Genomic DNA, 17,314 nt, shown 5'->3' with positions numbered 1-17,314 from the left:
AAGATCATAAACTGAACCTTGTTTTTAATAAATAAAAGACAACCACCACCACCAGATTTCTGTTTGTTTAAATCCAGATTTCTATCTTTTCTTATCACCCTGTGCATTGGATCTAATATACACATTATATTAGTATATTAAATGCTGTGGTCGCCTCTATGCTCCACGTTAGAGCCAAGTTTAATAGTTTTTAATTCTATGACACTATGCTGGGTTTCAGTGTAGGAACCGAGCACTTCGATGTTAGGGTTGGGTGTTGCAGTTGCGCCCAAACAATGTTTCCAGCTCGAGTAGTTTGTGACCAGATTGAAGAATGACCGCTTGTGCGGCGGTAAACCGCATATATGCAAACAGTTAATGTGGTCTCGAATCACACCGCAAGACACGCATAATTAAGTATAGTAATGGCGGGATGCCTATGTAGATTATCATATCTCAGGGCAAGTAGTATTATTCGCAGCAAATAACTATTCTACTATTGAGACAGCCTAAAACACGCAACGTGTTAATAGTAATTATCTTCACAAACTGTACGATTTCTTCAGTCGCACATTATTTTTCTCGATTTCGTGAAGACCGATTTTGAGAATCCTCCTTAGCAAGCGGTGCCTCCGCGATGGCGAAGGGGTGTCGACCTCCGTGGCGAAGTGGTTAGCAAAGCGCGCTACAACGCCAGGGGTTCTGGCTTCGAGTCCCGGGTAAGGCATGGGTATTTGTGTTCGTCCAGTTGATAAGAAACAAAGAAAATGTAAGAATTGAAAAGTGTAAAAGTGAGAAAAAGAGTGAATGGTGGGTGATACCTCCGTGTAGGTGGTATTTCCTTTATTAAAAAAAAAAAGTGGTAGCGTCGTTGCCTTGTAATCAAGGAGTCCCGGGTTCGATCCCCGGTGAAGGCACATAGTGGTTGGGATCCCATCCAATTTGCCTTACTGTGCATAAAGTGGTCTTAAATCCTGTCTCAACTCCTTAATAAATCTTTAGAATAATCAAAAAATTAAGCAAGTAAATTAATTTTTGTCATTTTGAGGTAAATTATCATTTTGGGCTCTTTTTGGTTCATATGAATCTGCCTCACCCTCCTCCGTGGCCTTGCGGTCTGGGGCGCTGTGCTTTGGGCTCCGACTGCCGGACGGCATGGGTTCGAGTCCGCCTGGGATCAGTCTCTGGGTTCTCGGTCTGTGTATAGGACCGGTGGCAACCCACCATCATGAGAAAATTGAGGAGCTACGATTGAGTAGCGTAACCCGGTCATAAAACTCTCGTATAACGGTGGGGGGTTTGACGTGCTGACCCCCCGCAACCCCATTACCGGTTGATTATATTTCAACACCTCTAGGTAGGATTGTGGGAGGGAGACTGGCAGTCGGGAGATAGGTCAGGGCCCTTCAAGGGCTGTCGAGTCACGGGTTATTATTATTATTATTTATTATGAATATGCCTCGCTCAGTAAGTTCATTTTATTGAGTCAAGCACAATAACCAACTCTTTCAATGAGTCACTGGAAAGACATACATGTGTGGTCGCATATATATTTAAGCATGTAAAGAATAATTATATTCTTGTGGTAAGGAGTCGTTGTCACTTAACAAACTATATTGATTTATTCTATCAGCATTATTGAAAATATTGTGCCATGCTGAACTTAACAACTTAACAAAGGCACATTGATTGCTTAATGAGGAATTTTTCTTGTGTTGTGGAACAAGTTCAGTTTTTGGAGTATTACAATGATTTACACAGTCCGTTCGAAGAATTTTGAGAATAATGATGTTTTATCAGAGGGACTAATGACGCTGACAAAGTTTCGATTCATAGGTGGCAACACTTACAGGCAGGAACGACCTTGGCAGGAAGGAACTTTGATTGGCACATGTTGTGTTTACAACTGACTCAAGAAGCCCCGCGACCGACAGAACTCGAAGTGCTCGGATCCTTCGTTGACATAAACTTTACGTAAGTAAAGGCGGAATCACACGGAACTGAATATCCAGTTAGTTGGCGCTGAACTGACTACCTGACCAGAAGTGATGTCTGACTGGCTGGCTGCTTGACTGGTTTTGAGGAATAGGTCATGTTCTAATTGCTAATGGCCAGGGGCGCCGACTTGTCAAAATTATTGGGGGGACTCTGATCACTGAAACAAATTAATGAGTGACTCACTCCCTCCCTTTCTTTAAGTTTTGGCCTAAGTGTTCGGAATCTCGTAAAAGCCCATGAATTCCTCAAAAATATTAAATTAAAATTTTCATTTACAGTTCGAATGCAAAATGTCAATTGTTCACGGATGGATATGTCACAAGTTTCGTCAACCATAATAGCAAAATATTCCCGACTTTTAATATCTGCTACCACGGAGCGCAAAACAGATCTCCCTAATATATCAATGATCTCGTTCTGAATGTCATGTGAGAGCCATTTGTAGCCCGAACGTCCCATCTGCTCTTCTAGTTCATGCGCATCTTCTTTTGAAACTCTTTTTAGTAAAAATGTTAACAATACTCATAATTATATACTTAGTATATAGTAATAAGTAGGGAGACAAATTTATGGTAAATAAAAACTGAGGAGAGCGGTAAATAAAATGTTAGATAAGCGGTATATACCAGCGGTGGAAAAAAAATGGCAGAGCTATAAATTGATAAACTACTTCATTTTTATATACTGTACACATACGCAAGTACTTAGCTGTCCAACCAAAAAGAAAACATCAACACAAAATCACTTCATTTCTAAATTGCATATCTCAAGTGATTTATTCATTGTATGTATTTAAAGGATATCCTTGCTGTCCAACAAATAAAATAATCACTACAGCACATACACAAACAGATGTTGAAAATTACATGATGATAAACAAAATTCATTCATGACTGAACACAAATGACACCATTGTTTCCCTTGATGTGCGGGAACAGACTAATCTTATCTCTGCTACAGCTAGCAAGTTGAGTAGACATTCGGGGGAAGAAAGGAATGCAGCTTGACAGGGAGCGAAGTTTTCGAACTGAGATTATGTGCACGGGAAATCCCAATTTGCAGCGTCTTCCTGATGTGATCGAAGATAAAACGTTCTTCAGCTGCAAGTGGTAAAAAACTTTAGGCAAACGTTTCGTTACAAATCGACAGTTTGCGCGCACAACATCGATTGCCGGTTTTTGCGTGTTTTCTACTTAATTTGATGATATTTCACGGTTATTTCGCGAAAAAGTGTTCATTTCGTGGAAAAGCACACATTTCGCATTACTTCGCGAATAAAACTCATGAATATTTCATCATTGGGGGTGTAGTTACGTGCAGAATGTTCAAAATTGCATTTTTTTTTCACATTTCGCGATTTCGCGCATCGCTAAAATTCAATGTCGCTGGTAATAAGTCATGTGTTTTGCTGTCTCTGGTCATAGCCCCCCAAACTTGATGGTTTAGTGGTCTCAGCCCCCAAAGTTGATGGTCTAGAACATTTCAAATGTGTATTTAAAGTTAAGTTCATGTGGCACAATTCAGAGCAAACTTTACAAGAGAAGCAAAATAATACATTAGAATCTCTTAAGCAAAATTATTTTGGGGGCTCTGCCCCCACATCGATAACATTGGGGGGCTCGAGCTCCCCCCCCCCCAAAGCCCCATGGAGTCGGCGCCTATGCTACTGGCTTTCCTGGACTGGATTCTATGGAACAGCCAATCAGAGCAAAGTTTGGTTATGTGAAGATAACCTGTGAGTTTGCAAAGGAGAGTTTTTTTGTCTGTGGTTTCCGAGTGTTGGCTGTTTTTGTTGAAGGTCTTTTCTGCTCTTACGGCGGGCGGTTTATATGCTGGCAAAGGAAGTGGGGAGCGGGAAAGCGACCAATCCAGCGCGATAAGAAGCACAGCAGCCTGTAGAACGAGGTGCGCGCGGAACCTTCCCTCCTCGACCTTGTAACTCTCAACGCCACCGCTGTTGTCTGGTTGGTCTGCGACGTATTCCCCGCTCCCCACTTCCCTTGCCAGCATATAGGGCGCCCGCCGTAAGAATAGAAAAGACCTATAATTTCTCGATAAAAAATAAAAAGTAAAGAGATGACGTGCAGTTCATTCGTGTTCAGTTCATTAATATTTATGTATTTATGCAAAACAATGAGATGTGTTCCTAACAAATGTGATGAGCCGAAAATGAAAATCCTTATTATTACAAGTGTATTAAATGTTTGATTTTTTGTTGTTGTTGTTTTGTGAATGAATCCTGCGAATCTCATGTGTGAATATGCATATCAGAGTTCATTAAAAAGCTTGTTCGGTACGCATTGATAACCATATTTTTCTCGAGCCAATTTCTAGCCCATACTTTTCTTTTTCAATTTTTAATAAAAGCACAAAGCCGTAATTCTCCTACAACATTCCTCAAAATTACTCGTCCATCTCTACAGATTGTCTGCTCTGCGGAAACAAAAGTCTATCGACAAGTACGATAACAAATATCGTGTGAGGCGAAAACTAGCAAATGTGTAGCCAGTCCAGCGACAACTAGTGAATTCCTACTGGAAATCCAGTTCCGTGTGATTCGGGCTTAAAATGTAAAATAATAGCAATAAAAGCCTACATAAATATTTTACACATCTTCACGGACACTTCTGGGTTGTAACAATTCCGTTGAAAGTTAATGGCATTGCTACAATCCAGAAATGTCCGTGACTGTACATTGAAAACTTCTTAGGACTTATCGTCGTCTGTATGTTCTTAGGAATATGTCAGTCAATATATTGGAGATACGTGGCTCCATTTTACTGCTAAGGATTAGAAGTGGAGAGACGTCGATCTGACTCCAAATATAGGTCAGAAATTGTAAATAAAATTATTCATATCAGTGAAATGATGATGGCGATTCTGGAGTTGGCAACCTAAATTCTTGTGAGTTGGTAACCTGATTTCCTATGAGTTGGTAACCTGATTTCCTATGAGTTGGCAACCTGATTTCCTATGAGTTGGTAATCTGATTTCATATGAGTTGGCAACCTGATTTCTTATGAGTTATCAACCTGATTTCTTAGGAGTTGGTAAACTTATTTCTATTCATAGCCTAGAACCACGTGACAGTGAGATAACGCAGATCTTGGACTCAGTATACGTCACTGATATAAATATAAATGCCCTATGTAGTGCTGCCTCCTAGAGGAAGAAGAAGCAAGCTACTGTTGCTAGACAAGAGTCTGTGCAAACAAGAACCTGGAATGGAGAACGTAGTTTCGTTATAATGTAAAGTGTTACGTTGTTTTGTGAGTTCCTTAATAAATTCAGTTAATCTTGTTACTATATGTTTTTTCCATCGCACAACATTATGGCGCAGTCGGTATAAAAGAACTTTTCTCTTCATGGATTGCAGGATTTGCAAGAACCTTACATTTCCGTAAGTTTATTCATCTCGGACTGACTGTCCTCATTCGTACAACAAGATGTTGTAGCAATCATAAACGTGTTGCTTTGACGCAATTTGACATAACACGGTAAGGATTAACCGTCTACATTGTTTAAGTCTTATAAAAATAATGTGATGTAAATATATATATATCAAAATTCTTTCTAACGTGGAAACAAGTTATAATCATGAAACGTACAGGGGCTTTGTCACGTTTAGATACAGTGTGATCCGATGCAGATCAAGTATAATTATATGAAAACTCACATTCCATTGTTATTAGGTCCCACGTTTTGGATTTACAGTCATAAATATGTACACAAACATGACATTTACCGCTTTCGACGAAGATTTAGAGGACATTGAAGATTATTTCTTACGCTTCGAACAGCTGTGTATTATTCAAAAGTTCAGCTATGATCAGAGTGTAACTATAGTCATCGCCTTTATAGGTGCAAGGGTATTTAAAGTCTTGAAGAATGTAGTCGCACCAGACCTTGTACAGAATCTGTCGTATTCTCGTCTAAAGGATAGTCTTTTGTCTTTTGAAGTTACGTGACAAGTGCTTCGGTGATTGAACCCCTACGGTTTCGGTAGATGAAAATGTTCTATATGGTTTGCTGTGGTTGCTCCTAGGCTTCAAGAAAGGAGGAACTTCTGTCCTCTCGGCATCATCACGTAGTACTTGCAGTGACCTTAAAATTTGCAATTTTATCATTTTAATAAGGAAAATGTGGAGGATTTATTATTGAGCAATTAAATATACAGGTGGGTTGCACTACCGATTGCCCCTCTTCTTATTAGCCGTATAGTCTTGAGAGATATCCGCGGTAGTCTAGTCAGTAGGGCGTCTGACCGCCATGCAGGAGGCCCGGGTTCGATTTCCAGGGTGGGAGATCTGAGGTCGGAATTTTTCCTGCCTTGTCCCCGCATAAAGCGGCTCTGGGACTCACTCGGCCTCAAATCAATGGTTACCTGGGGGCAGCCCTGGGGAAGGGGTAAATGCGGCCGGCGCGTGGTGCTGATCACATCACCTCCAAAATGGCCAAGATCGTAAATGTGTGGTGCCCTTCCCCTAAATGTGCCTCTATGGCAAGGTACTATATGCACGGGGAACTTTACCTTTTTCTTCTTCTTCTTCTTGAGAGTCAAATACAGAGCATTCCCTGACATTCGCTACGAGACTCGGGGGCAAGCGGCCCGGAATCAGCGCTTGTCTTTCCCGGTGAACGGGTCCGCGACAGTTGCTCGCTAGTCTTTTTTTTTTTTCGCTCTGCCTGCCTTTGCTCTCTTTATCCTTCTGTTGACGTTGCAGACTGAAGACAGTATAATCCTCCCTCGTAAGTTGTGTTGTGTCGTGTCCGTGTGTTGAAGATTGTGGCTTAATATGGCACCACAAAAGTTTACATTACAACAAAGGATTTATCTTGTCGAGTGTTACTTCGGAAAGAGGAATTGTGGAGAAGTGCGACGACGTATTGCAACGAAATTTCCTGGTGTTCCCGTTCCACATAGGACCACTATATTAAACTTCGTAAAAAAAGTTGAGAGTAACAGGGTCAGTTCTGAATAAAAGTGGAAAGAAAAATGGGGAAATAAAGTATAGCTAAGTAGAAGTTGAATTAGATAGTGGCTGTTTGTGCCCTCGGGCGTTTATTATTCGCAATTTTTTCGCATGTACTTATAACTAATTTGCACGGGTGTTAATTAATTTGCATGTACTTAGAATTTATTTGCACGTACCTATAGTACTTTACATTTATGTATTTGCATGTTTATAACTTTTTATGAATATATAATTATTTATTTTATGAAAAATATGTATATAGAAGGTAATTAGAGGTACTAAACGCTATGCATATGGTTTTATATCCATTACTGCAAAGTATGTAATGTATAAATCGATAATATTAATGTTTATAATATTGAAAATAAGAGTTTATGGTTTATGAACCGCTATGAAAGGTGGTAATGGGTGTAGGTACAGGTCCAATTACGATTGGGGACGGTCCCGGTATTTGAACCCGCGATATGCAATATTATTAATTAGTACTATGTAATAATTTCATTATGTTATGAAACACTGTGGTGCAACACGCTAGACAGGAGACGGTGAACTCCGCGCTGAGGGTAGACAGAGAGAAAGAATTAATATTCCGCGCAGGTAGACGAGAAAGGAATTTGGGGAGTGTGCGTTCAAGGTCAAATGACGTCAGAACGCCAGGACAAAGAAGGAACCCGATTGACCAATCAGAGAACGCGTCGGTAGATTTTCAGAACCGGTTTTTTCAAGGTCAACTATAACGCAAGAGCAGGAGAAAGGTATGCAACGCTGTAGGGCATGGGAAGGGTTTGATCCAGACAACAAAGGATGTCTGGAAATGGAATGCGCAGCAATGGTCAAATTTCTGAAGCTATGCGTCGCTTGTAGAACCGGTTTCCGCCGCCAATTAATATTCCGCTCAGGGTTGCCCTAAGGCACAGGACGCTTTAGCGAGGTTTTTGGATACCCAATTAGATTGGAGCGAGAACTTTACTCTGAACAAGGAGAACGAAGCGTAAGGGTTTATTATATGTACTAGGAAGAAGGGAGACCTATCAGGGACGGGGCCTACAGTTTTCACTATTTGCTTTTATCACGGGGTAACGAACCTAGGACCCTTTGATTATTGATTTAGGTAGTAAATTTATGTTACTGTGTGCTATTTAATATATTATCGAGTTTATTTTTTACCAAACTTTGACTTTATGTCAAATTTTTTACAAGTTTTTATGTATTTTTATTCAAATAACACAATTTCATCTATTCAGGCAACATTTTTTATTATATTTTCAACACACAAACTGCATTCTTCAATTTTTAACTAATTATTTTACAATTTTATGTTAATTTTTAACAAAATAACACTATTTATACTATTCAGGCAACAGTTTTTCATTAAATTTTGGACTCGCAAAGACATTTTTTCAACTTTTAATTTATTATTTTACAATTTTATGTTAATTTTTTACCAAAATAACACTATTTATACTATTAAGGCAACATTTTTTATTAAATTTTGGACTCACAAAGATATTTTTTCAACTTTTCACTAATTATTTTACAACTTTATGTTAATTTTTACCAAAATAACACTATTTATACTATTCAGGCAACATTTTTTCATTAAATTTTGGATTCACAAAGACATTTTTTCAACTTTTAACTTATTATTTTACAACTTTATGTTAATTTTTACCAAAATAACACTATTTATACTATTCAGGCAACATTTTTTCATTAAATTTTGGATTCACAAAGTGTGTTTTTTCAACTTCTATCTGTTTATTTCACAAGTTTAGGCTTATTTTTACCAAAATAACACTATTTATACTATTCAGGAAAGACTTTTAGTTATATTTTCGACACACAAAGTGTGTTTTTTCAACTTCTATCTGTTTATTTCACAAGTTTAGGCTTATTATTACCAAAATAATACAATTCAATCTGTTCAGGAAAGACTTTTAGTTCTCAACTGCTATCTGTTTATTTCACAAGTCTAGGCTTATTATTACCAAAATAACACAATTCAATCTGTTCAGGAAAGACTTGTAGTTACATTTTCGACACACTAAGTGTGTGTTCTCAACTTATATTTGTTTATTTCACAAGTTTAGCCTAATATTACTCAAATAACACAATTTAATCCAGTCAGGAAGGATTTGTTATTATATTTTGGATGCACAAAGAGATGTTTTCAACTTTTTTACTGATTTTTTGCAGGATATGTATTAATTTTTATTTATTTTGTTTTGTATTATATATACATTTACAAATTTTTAACTTAGAGTTTAGTATTTATTTAAATTTTTTCGAAAACACTAAAGAAAAAGTACTTTTAGCTAAAATGTAAGCCACAGAATATATATTATTATTATTATTATTATTATTATTATTATTATTAGGGTTTACTGATTTTTACTATGCTATTTTTGGTTCTGTACTTCTATATGTATTTATTTAGGTCAGGTTACGCCTGCTACGTAGGAAAGTTTGTTTATTTTAGAGTTTGCTGAGTATTTTGTTACTCTTATACTAAGTTTTCTAAATATATCAGGTAGAGCTCCATCCATATACTTTTGTTTTTGCTGTTTGGAGATGATGCGATCAGCATCACTCTCCATCTGCTTTTTATTTTATGTACCCAATATTATTTTGAGGCTTAGTGAATTCTAGAGCCTATTTATGCAGGAGAGAGGGCTTGAAAATTTTGATCTCAGATAACCCACAACTATTTGTCAGAGTATTTTAAAGGATATTTTATATTTATTATGTGCCACTAGAATATCAAAGCTTGCTTAATTTTTATGTCTGTAACGCTGTTATTGTATTTCTAGCTAAGGTTTACTGGATAAAGTACACGAAATGTTTAACATTTCGACTATTTGCCTTTATACGAGGCCAAATTTTTAGTGTAACGAAAATTATTGTGTGTCTATAAAGACTGAAATCCCTTTACCGATGGGTCCATAACTGGACGCTTACCAACATTGTTCCTTTTTTTAAAAAATATAACCATTTATCAATATATTGACAATTCACAGGACAAGACGAAGTTCACAGACGACTGACTACATATATGAACCATAGGTCCACTTGCTAAACTTTTTTTCTATGCTAGAAGAATAATTTAGCCTTATAGCCTTTTTCAAGGTATTTTTGAAGTATTGCTGGTTTTTGGGTGCATCAACACTTGGGTTATTTCCATTTGGTTTATTATACGAGGCTACAATCACTATCTGAACACTGAAATTCTCTGATTGAAACTAAACTTAAAGCTTAGGCTGTAACTAGGGACTTAGTATGTATATCGACAATTTATAGAACAACACGAATTTTACAAAGGATTGTAGGTGATGTAGGACCAGACGCCAGAGCTTTGTTAACCTGCAAGAAGCACTTACAGCTAATATTACGAGGAAATGAGGTTGATTTTTACTGTTTCACAAGAATGCTATCTTTTATACACCCAATATTTGCTTTTTCAAGTAACTACTTGTACCAGAAGTACTTACAGACCAACTCTAACTAGACTTCGATTTATTCTATATCAGGTGCTAAATTTATAAAGAACTATGATTGTGTATATTTCTGAGGAAGTACGTAAAAGCAGATTACCCGATTAAAGTATCTGAAAAACAGATTTTTCTATGCAAGTATATTTTTATTGACTGGATTATTTAACAGATCAAACAGGAAGACTGCAAAATTCATTAAATGTAGTTCTATAGTATAGGTGGTTTCAGAGATATAAAAAGAACAAATATAAGATTTCGCTTTTTTTTTGCTTCTGAGGCTAATCGCGACGCTAAGGGTAAATGGCGAGGAAATATAACGGAGGAGAAACATTCCCAAAAGTTATGGGCTGCATGTAAGTTAATACCACAGAGATATTACAGTAGCTGTAGGTTCTACCACCAGAACTTTTCTATCATAATTATACTGGTTATGCTGTACTGTTAGCCAAAGATGCTGATATTTGAGAAACTTAAAAGCTTATTTGCAAAATTTTAGATAAATAATAATCTGTTAGACTGTAAACATATTTTATATTTAGGCTGCAAAAGATCCGATGTCAAAATTTAAAAATTGTTATCGCCCAGACAGGGACTCGAACCCTGGACAGATAGGTTAAAAGCCTAACGCTATACCAACTAAGCTATCTGGGCACAAGGTATTCTTTCTTGAAAAGTTAGTTATGTTAAGAAATATATTGAAACATTTGAGAACACTCTTGGTCTGGTTCGACAGAGAAGGAGACAACATTTCCAAATTTTTACAGACTGGGTGTATTTTTCCACTATAGAGGCCTTCACTATATGTAATTCGAAACGCTAAAGTTCAGCTAGCTTCCAAAATTGAGGTAAAGATTGTGTTGATTGTGTTTGGCGAGATTAACAAGTTACAATTATATCCAGTTACGGACAAATAAAGCTAAAACTCTCAGATTTACTGTACTAGCCAAGTTTTAGTAACATTTTCTTCACTTTAGTACAAATACCAAAGAAATAGGTACATTTTATTTATAATTTGACAAAATGTATTAGTATTTAATTCACAAAGTTAGGTAAAAAAAACAGTATTTTTAAAAAATATTGTTACTGCCTTCAAATTTTATGTTATTTAGCCACTAACAACTGGTTTACACTGTTTGGCATCCTTTAAATAGGAAAAGAAGGAATTATTTGTTTAGTATTTTTATATTTATTTAAGAAAACAATCCTACAGTTTAACTTAATTTTAACAAATTGTTACTAATTTATATATCAAAGTTATGTTATTTAGAGTGTATGAAGGCGTATAAAGTTAATATTTGTATTTATCAGTGCAACTAACAATTATATTTTACACACAAAAGATAATGTTTACAGTTAAATTACTTGAATCAGAGAATAATATTTTACAGTAATTGAGTCATTCAGCACTAGTCAGTACTTTTATGCATCAGAAAGTTTTCTTAATTTTCTATTACGCATGCTATTTTGGCCTATTCTTAAAATGTATTTCTAGGGCAAACTGGTTTAATTTTCTGCTTATAATGCAAAGTTGACAGTTTTCGCACAATGCATTGTACATTTGTTATATTCTCTATTTACAATCCAAATATTATGCTTATTTAATGTATAACTAACTAACTCTCTAGCCTTCTTAAACCCGAATGTTCATGGCTGCAGCAACACATGCCTTTCATCTGTCCCTGTCCTGAGCAAGATCTATATACTCCTTTCCTTCCCTACCAATTTCCTTTAGGTCCATCTCTACATTATCCCTCCATCTTTGTTTTGGTCTTCCTATTGATCTTTTACCATCAGGTTTCCCAACAAGAATCCTGTATACTCTTCTTTCCTCTCCCATTCGTACCATATGATCTACACACCTAAGTCTTCTTGATTTAATCATTCTAATAATATCTGGACATGAATACAAATTATGTACTTCTAAATTACGTAACCTTCTCCACTCATCTGTCTCCTCATCTGTTTTAGGCCCAAATATTTTCCTAAGGATTTTATTTTCAAATACTTTCAATTTATGTTTCTCTTTCAATGTAAGGGATCAAGTTTATTTACTGTATTTAACTTTTATTTTTTGTAATTAACAAAAATTAAAAGCTTATACTGTAGTTATTAGATCTTTTTCTATCAGCTTATTTTGAAATTAATATTATTAGGTATAGTCTTTGATTTATAACTATATTGCTTTTTTATCAATTTATCTAAGAGTACACGCAGACAAACACATGTGTACACACTTTTCTGTAAATAGATATGCCTTTTTTTCAATATTTTAGTATGAAGATTGCACTTTAGCTATTTAAGCAAGGGTAGGAAAGGTAGGATTTCTGAGAATTTGTTGTAGGATTTTGTTGTCCAAGTATAGATGAGAACTGAGATGGGAGACTGTTTAGAACCTTTTCATGATAGTTTGCATGTGAACTGTATGCAAATTGAGCACTATTGACTGTGCATGCTTCTAAGTTTTGCTGTTATTTTACATGAACTCTGTGAGACTGTAGTCAGTTTTCCCTTTTCAAGTAGTTTTTATTGATTGTATTTGTATATGTTTTGGGGACTTAGCAGTTTTATGTTATGAGGCAGTTTGTTGTAGAATATTTTTACATGATTGTTTTGAGATATTGAGTGTCTGCTGTTTTACTTGTAATTATTTTCCTTCTTGTGTTGTGTATTTGACTATATTTTGTCCAAGTTCGTAGTATTTAGAATAAGTGTTGTTAACTTGTAGATGTAGGGAGTAATAATCCTTTGCAAGATGCCCTATACTTTAGTCTGAACATTATTTTTAGTGTTCACTTTTGAAGCCTTAGTATTCTGGTAGTATTATTAATGTAGCGGTAAATTAGGCTGAAATGTAGGCATTTTTCTGATAAATTATACTCACTTAGTTGTTTCAGCAGGTAGAAGTTGCATGATGGTTTACTGCTGATGATGTTAATTTGCTCTCCTTATGTACTACGTATGATGTAGCTTACTTGAGTAATTGGAATTTTCTACTGAAAAAAGGATTGCTTGTCTATTTTATTCCTATGTTGTTGAGTTTGTCCATAAGCAAGCCATGTTTTTACTCTATCCTATGCCTTGGAAGAATCTAGATATATATTGTGTTTGCAGTTTTATGTTTCCCTAAGGTTTCAGCTATGTAGTTTTTTAAACTGTGCTATGGGTGTGACTACTGATTTCTTTTTCTGGATGCCATGTTGGTTTCTGTGTATTCCTTTTGCTGCTTGAATTTGACTTAGGTTGTTTGCTTTTTTTCTTAGATCTTTATTTGTTTATTTGTTAAGTATTTTTTTATTTTTTAATATTATTTTACATATAAAAATTCAAAGTACATTGTTAAAGTCAAAGTGTGTTAAAATTCAATTTTTAGTTAATGTAAAATTAAAGTAATTAAAATCAATTTTTCAAAGTTAAAGTTTTAAAAAAAACTTTTAACAATTTGAAAATTGATTTTAATTATTACATTTTACATTAAGTAAAATTGAATTTTAACACACTTTGACTTTAACAATGTACTTTGAATTTTTATATGTAAAATAATATTAAAAAATAAAAAAATACTTAACAAATAAACAAATAAAGATCTAAGAAAAAAAGCAAACAACCTAAGTCAAATTCAAGCAGCAAAAGGAATACACAGAAACCAACATGGCATCCAGAAAAAGAAATCAGTAGTCACACCCATAGCACAGTTTAAAAAACTACATAGCTGAAACCTTAGGGAAACATAAAACTGCAAACACAATATATATCTAGATTCTTCCAAGGCATAGGATAGAGTAAAAACATGGCTTGCTTATGGACAAACTCAACAACATAGGAATAAAATAGACAAGCAATCCTTTTTTCAGTAGAAAATTCCAATTACTCAAGTAAGCTACATCATACGTAGTACATAAGGAGAGCAAATTAACATCATCAGCAGTAAACCATCATGCAACTTCTACCTGCTGAAACAACTAAGTGAGTATAATTTATCAGAAAAATGCCTACATTTCAGCCTAATTTACCGCTACATTAATAATACTACCAGAATACTAAGGCTTCAAAAGTGAACACTAAAAATAATGTTCAGACTAAAGTATAGGGCATCTTGCAAAGGATTATTACTCCCTACATCTACAAGTTAACAACACTTATTCTAAATACTACGAACTTGGACAAAATATAGTCAAATACACAACACAAGAAGGAAAATAATTACAAGTAAAACAGCAGACACTCAATATCTCAAAACAATCATGTAAAAATATTCTACAACAAACTGCCTCATAACATAAAACTGCTAAGTCCCCAAAACATATACAAATACAATCAATAAAAACTACTTGAAAAGGGAAAACTGACTACAGTCTCACAGAGTTCATGTAAAATAACAGCAAAACTTAGAAGCATGCACAGTCAATAGTGCTCAATTTGCATACAGTTCACATGCAAACTATCATGAAAAGGTTCTAAACAGTCTCCCATCTCAGTTCTCATCTATACTTGGACAACAAAATCCTACAACAAATTCTCAGAAATCCTACCTTTCCTACCCTTGCTTAAATAGCTAAAGTGCAATCTTCATACTAAAATATTGAAAAAAAGGCATATCTATTTACAGAAAAGTGTGTACACATGTGTTTGTCTGCGTGTACTCTTAGATAAATTGATAAAAAAGCAATATAGTTATAAATCAAAGACTATACCTAATAATATTAATTTCAAAATAAGCTGATAGAAAAAGATCTAATAACTACAGTATAAGCTTTTAATTTTTGTTAATTACAAAAAATAAAAGTTAAATACAGTAAATAAACTTGATCCCTTACATTGAAAGAGAAACATAAATTGAAAGTATTTGAAAATAAAATCCTTAGGAAAATATTTGGGCCTAAAACAGATGAGGAGACAGATGAGTGGAGAAGGTTACGTAATTTAGAAGTACATAATTTGTATTCATGTCCAGATATTATTAGAATGATTAAATCAAGAAGACTTAGGTGTGTAGATCATATGGTACGAATGGGAGAGGAAAGAAGAGTATACAGGATTCTTGTTGGGAAACCTGATGGTAAAAGATCAATAGGAAGACCAAAACAAAGATGGAGGGATAATGTAGAGATGGACCTAAAGGAAATTGGTAGGGAAGGAAAGGAGTATATAGATCTTGCTCAGGACAGGGACAGATGAAAGGCATGTGTTGCTGCAGCCATGAACATTCGGGTTTAAGAAGGCTAGAGAGTTAGTTAGTTATACATTAAATAAGCATAATATTTGGATTGTAAATAGAGAATATAACAAATGTACAATGCATTGTGCGAAAACTGTCAACTTTGCATTATAAGCAGAAAATTAAACCAGTTTGCCCTAGAAATACATTTTAAGAATAGGCCAAAATAGCATGCGTAATAGAAAATTAAGAAAACTTTCTGATGCATAAAAGTACTGACTAGTGCTGAATGACTCAATTACTGTAAAATATTATTCTCTGATTCAAGTAATTTAACTGTAAACATTATCTTTTGTGTGTAAAATATAATTGTTAGTTGCACTGATAAATACAAATATTAACTTTATACGCCTTCATACACTCTAAATAACATAACTTTGATATATAAATTAGTAACAATTTGTTAAAATTAAGTTAAACTGTAGGATTGTTTTCTTAAATAAATATAAAAATACTAAACAAATAATTCCTTCTTTTCCTATTTAAAGGATGCCAAACAGTGTAAACCAGTTGTTAGTGGCTAAATAACATAAAATTTGAAGGCAGTAACAATATTTTTTAAAAATACTGTTTTTTTTACCTAACTTTGTGAATTAAATACTAATACATTTTGTCAAATTATAAATAAAATGTACCTATTTCTTTGGTATTTGTACTAAAGTGAAGAAAATGTTACTAAAACTTGGCTAGTACAGTAAATCTGAGAGTTTTAGCTTTATTTGTCCGTAACTGGATATAATTGTAACTTGTTAATCTCGCCAAACACAATCTTTACCTCAATTTTGGAAGCTAGCTGAACTTTAGCGTTTCGAATTACATATAGTGAAGGCCTCTATAGTGGAAAAATACACCCAGTCTGTAAAAATTTGGAAATGTTGTCTCCTTCTCTGTCGAACCAGACCAAGAGTGTTCTCAAATGTTTCAATATATTTCTTAACATAACTAACTTTTCAAGAAAGAATACCTTGTGCCCAGATAGCTTAGTTGGTATAGCGTTAGGCTTTTAACCTATCTGTCCAGGGTTCGAGTCCCTGTCTGGGCGATAACAATTTTTAAATTTTGACATCGGATCTTTTGCAGCCTAAATATAAAATATGTTTACAGTCTAACAGATTATTATTTATCTAAAATTTTGCAAATAAGCTTTTAAGTTTCTCAAATATCAGCATCTTTGGCTAACAGTACAGCATAACCAGTATAATTATGATAGAAAAGTTCTGGTGGTAGAACCTACAGCTACTGTAATATCTCTGTGGTATTAACTTACATGCAGCCCATAACTTTTGGGAATGTTTCTCCTCCGTTATATTTCCTCGCCATTTACCCTTAGCGTCGCGATTAGCCTCAGAAGCAAAAAAAAAGCGAAATCTTATATTTGTTCTTTTTATATCTCTGAAACCACCTATACTATAGAACTACATTTAATGAATTTTGCAGTCTTCCTGTTTGATCTGTTAAATAATCCAGTCAATAAAAATATACTTGCATAGAAAAATCTGTTTTTCAGATACTTTAATCGGGTAATCTGCTTTTACGTACTTCCTCAGAAATATACACAATCATAGTTCTTTATAAATTTAGCACCTGATATAGAATAAATCGAAGTCTAGTTAGAGTTGGTCTGTAAGTACTTCTGGTACAAGTAGTTACTTGAA

The sequence above is a fragment of the Lepisma saccharinum genome, chromosome 9, assembly GCF_977018435.1.
Source record: "Lepisma saccharinum chromosome 9, izLepSacc3.1, whole genome shotgun sequence".
Taxonomy (NCBI): Eukaryota; Metazoa; Arthropoda; class Insecta; order Zygentoma; family Lepismatidae; genus Lepisma; species Lepisma saccharinum.
The sequence above is the reverse complement of the archived record's forward strand: the minus strand, read 5'-3'. Positions refer to the sequence as shown.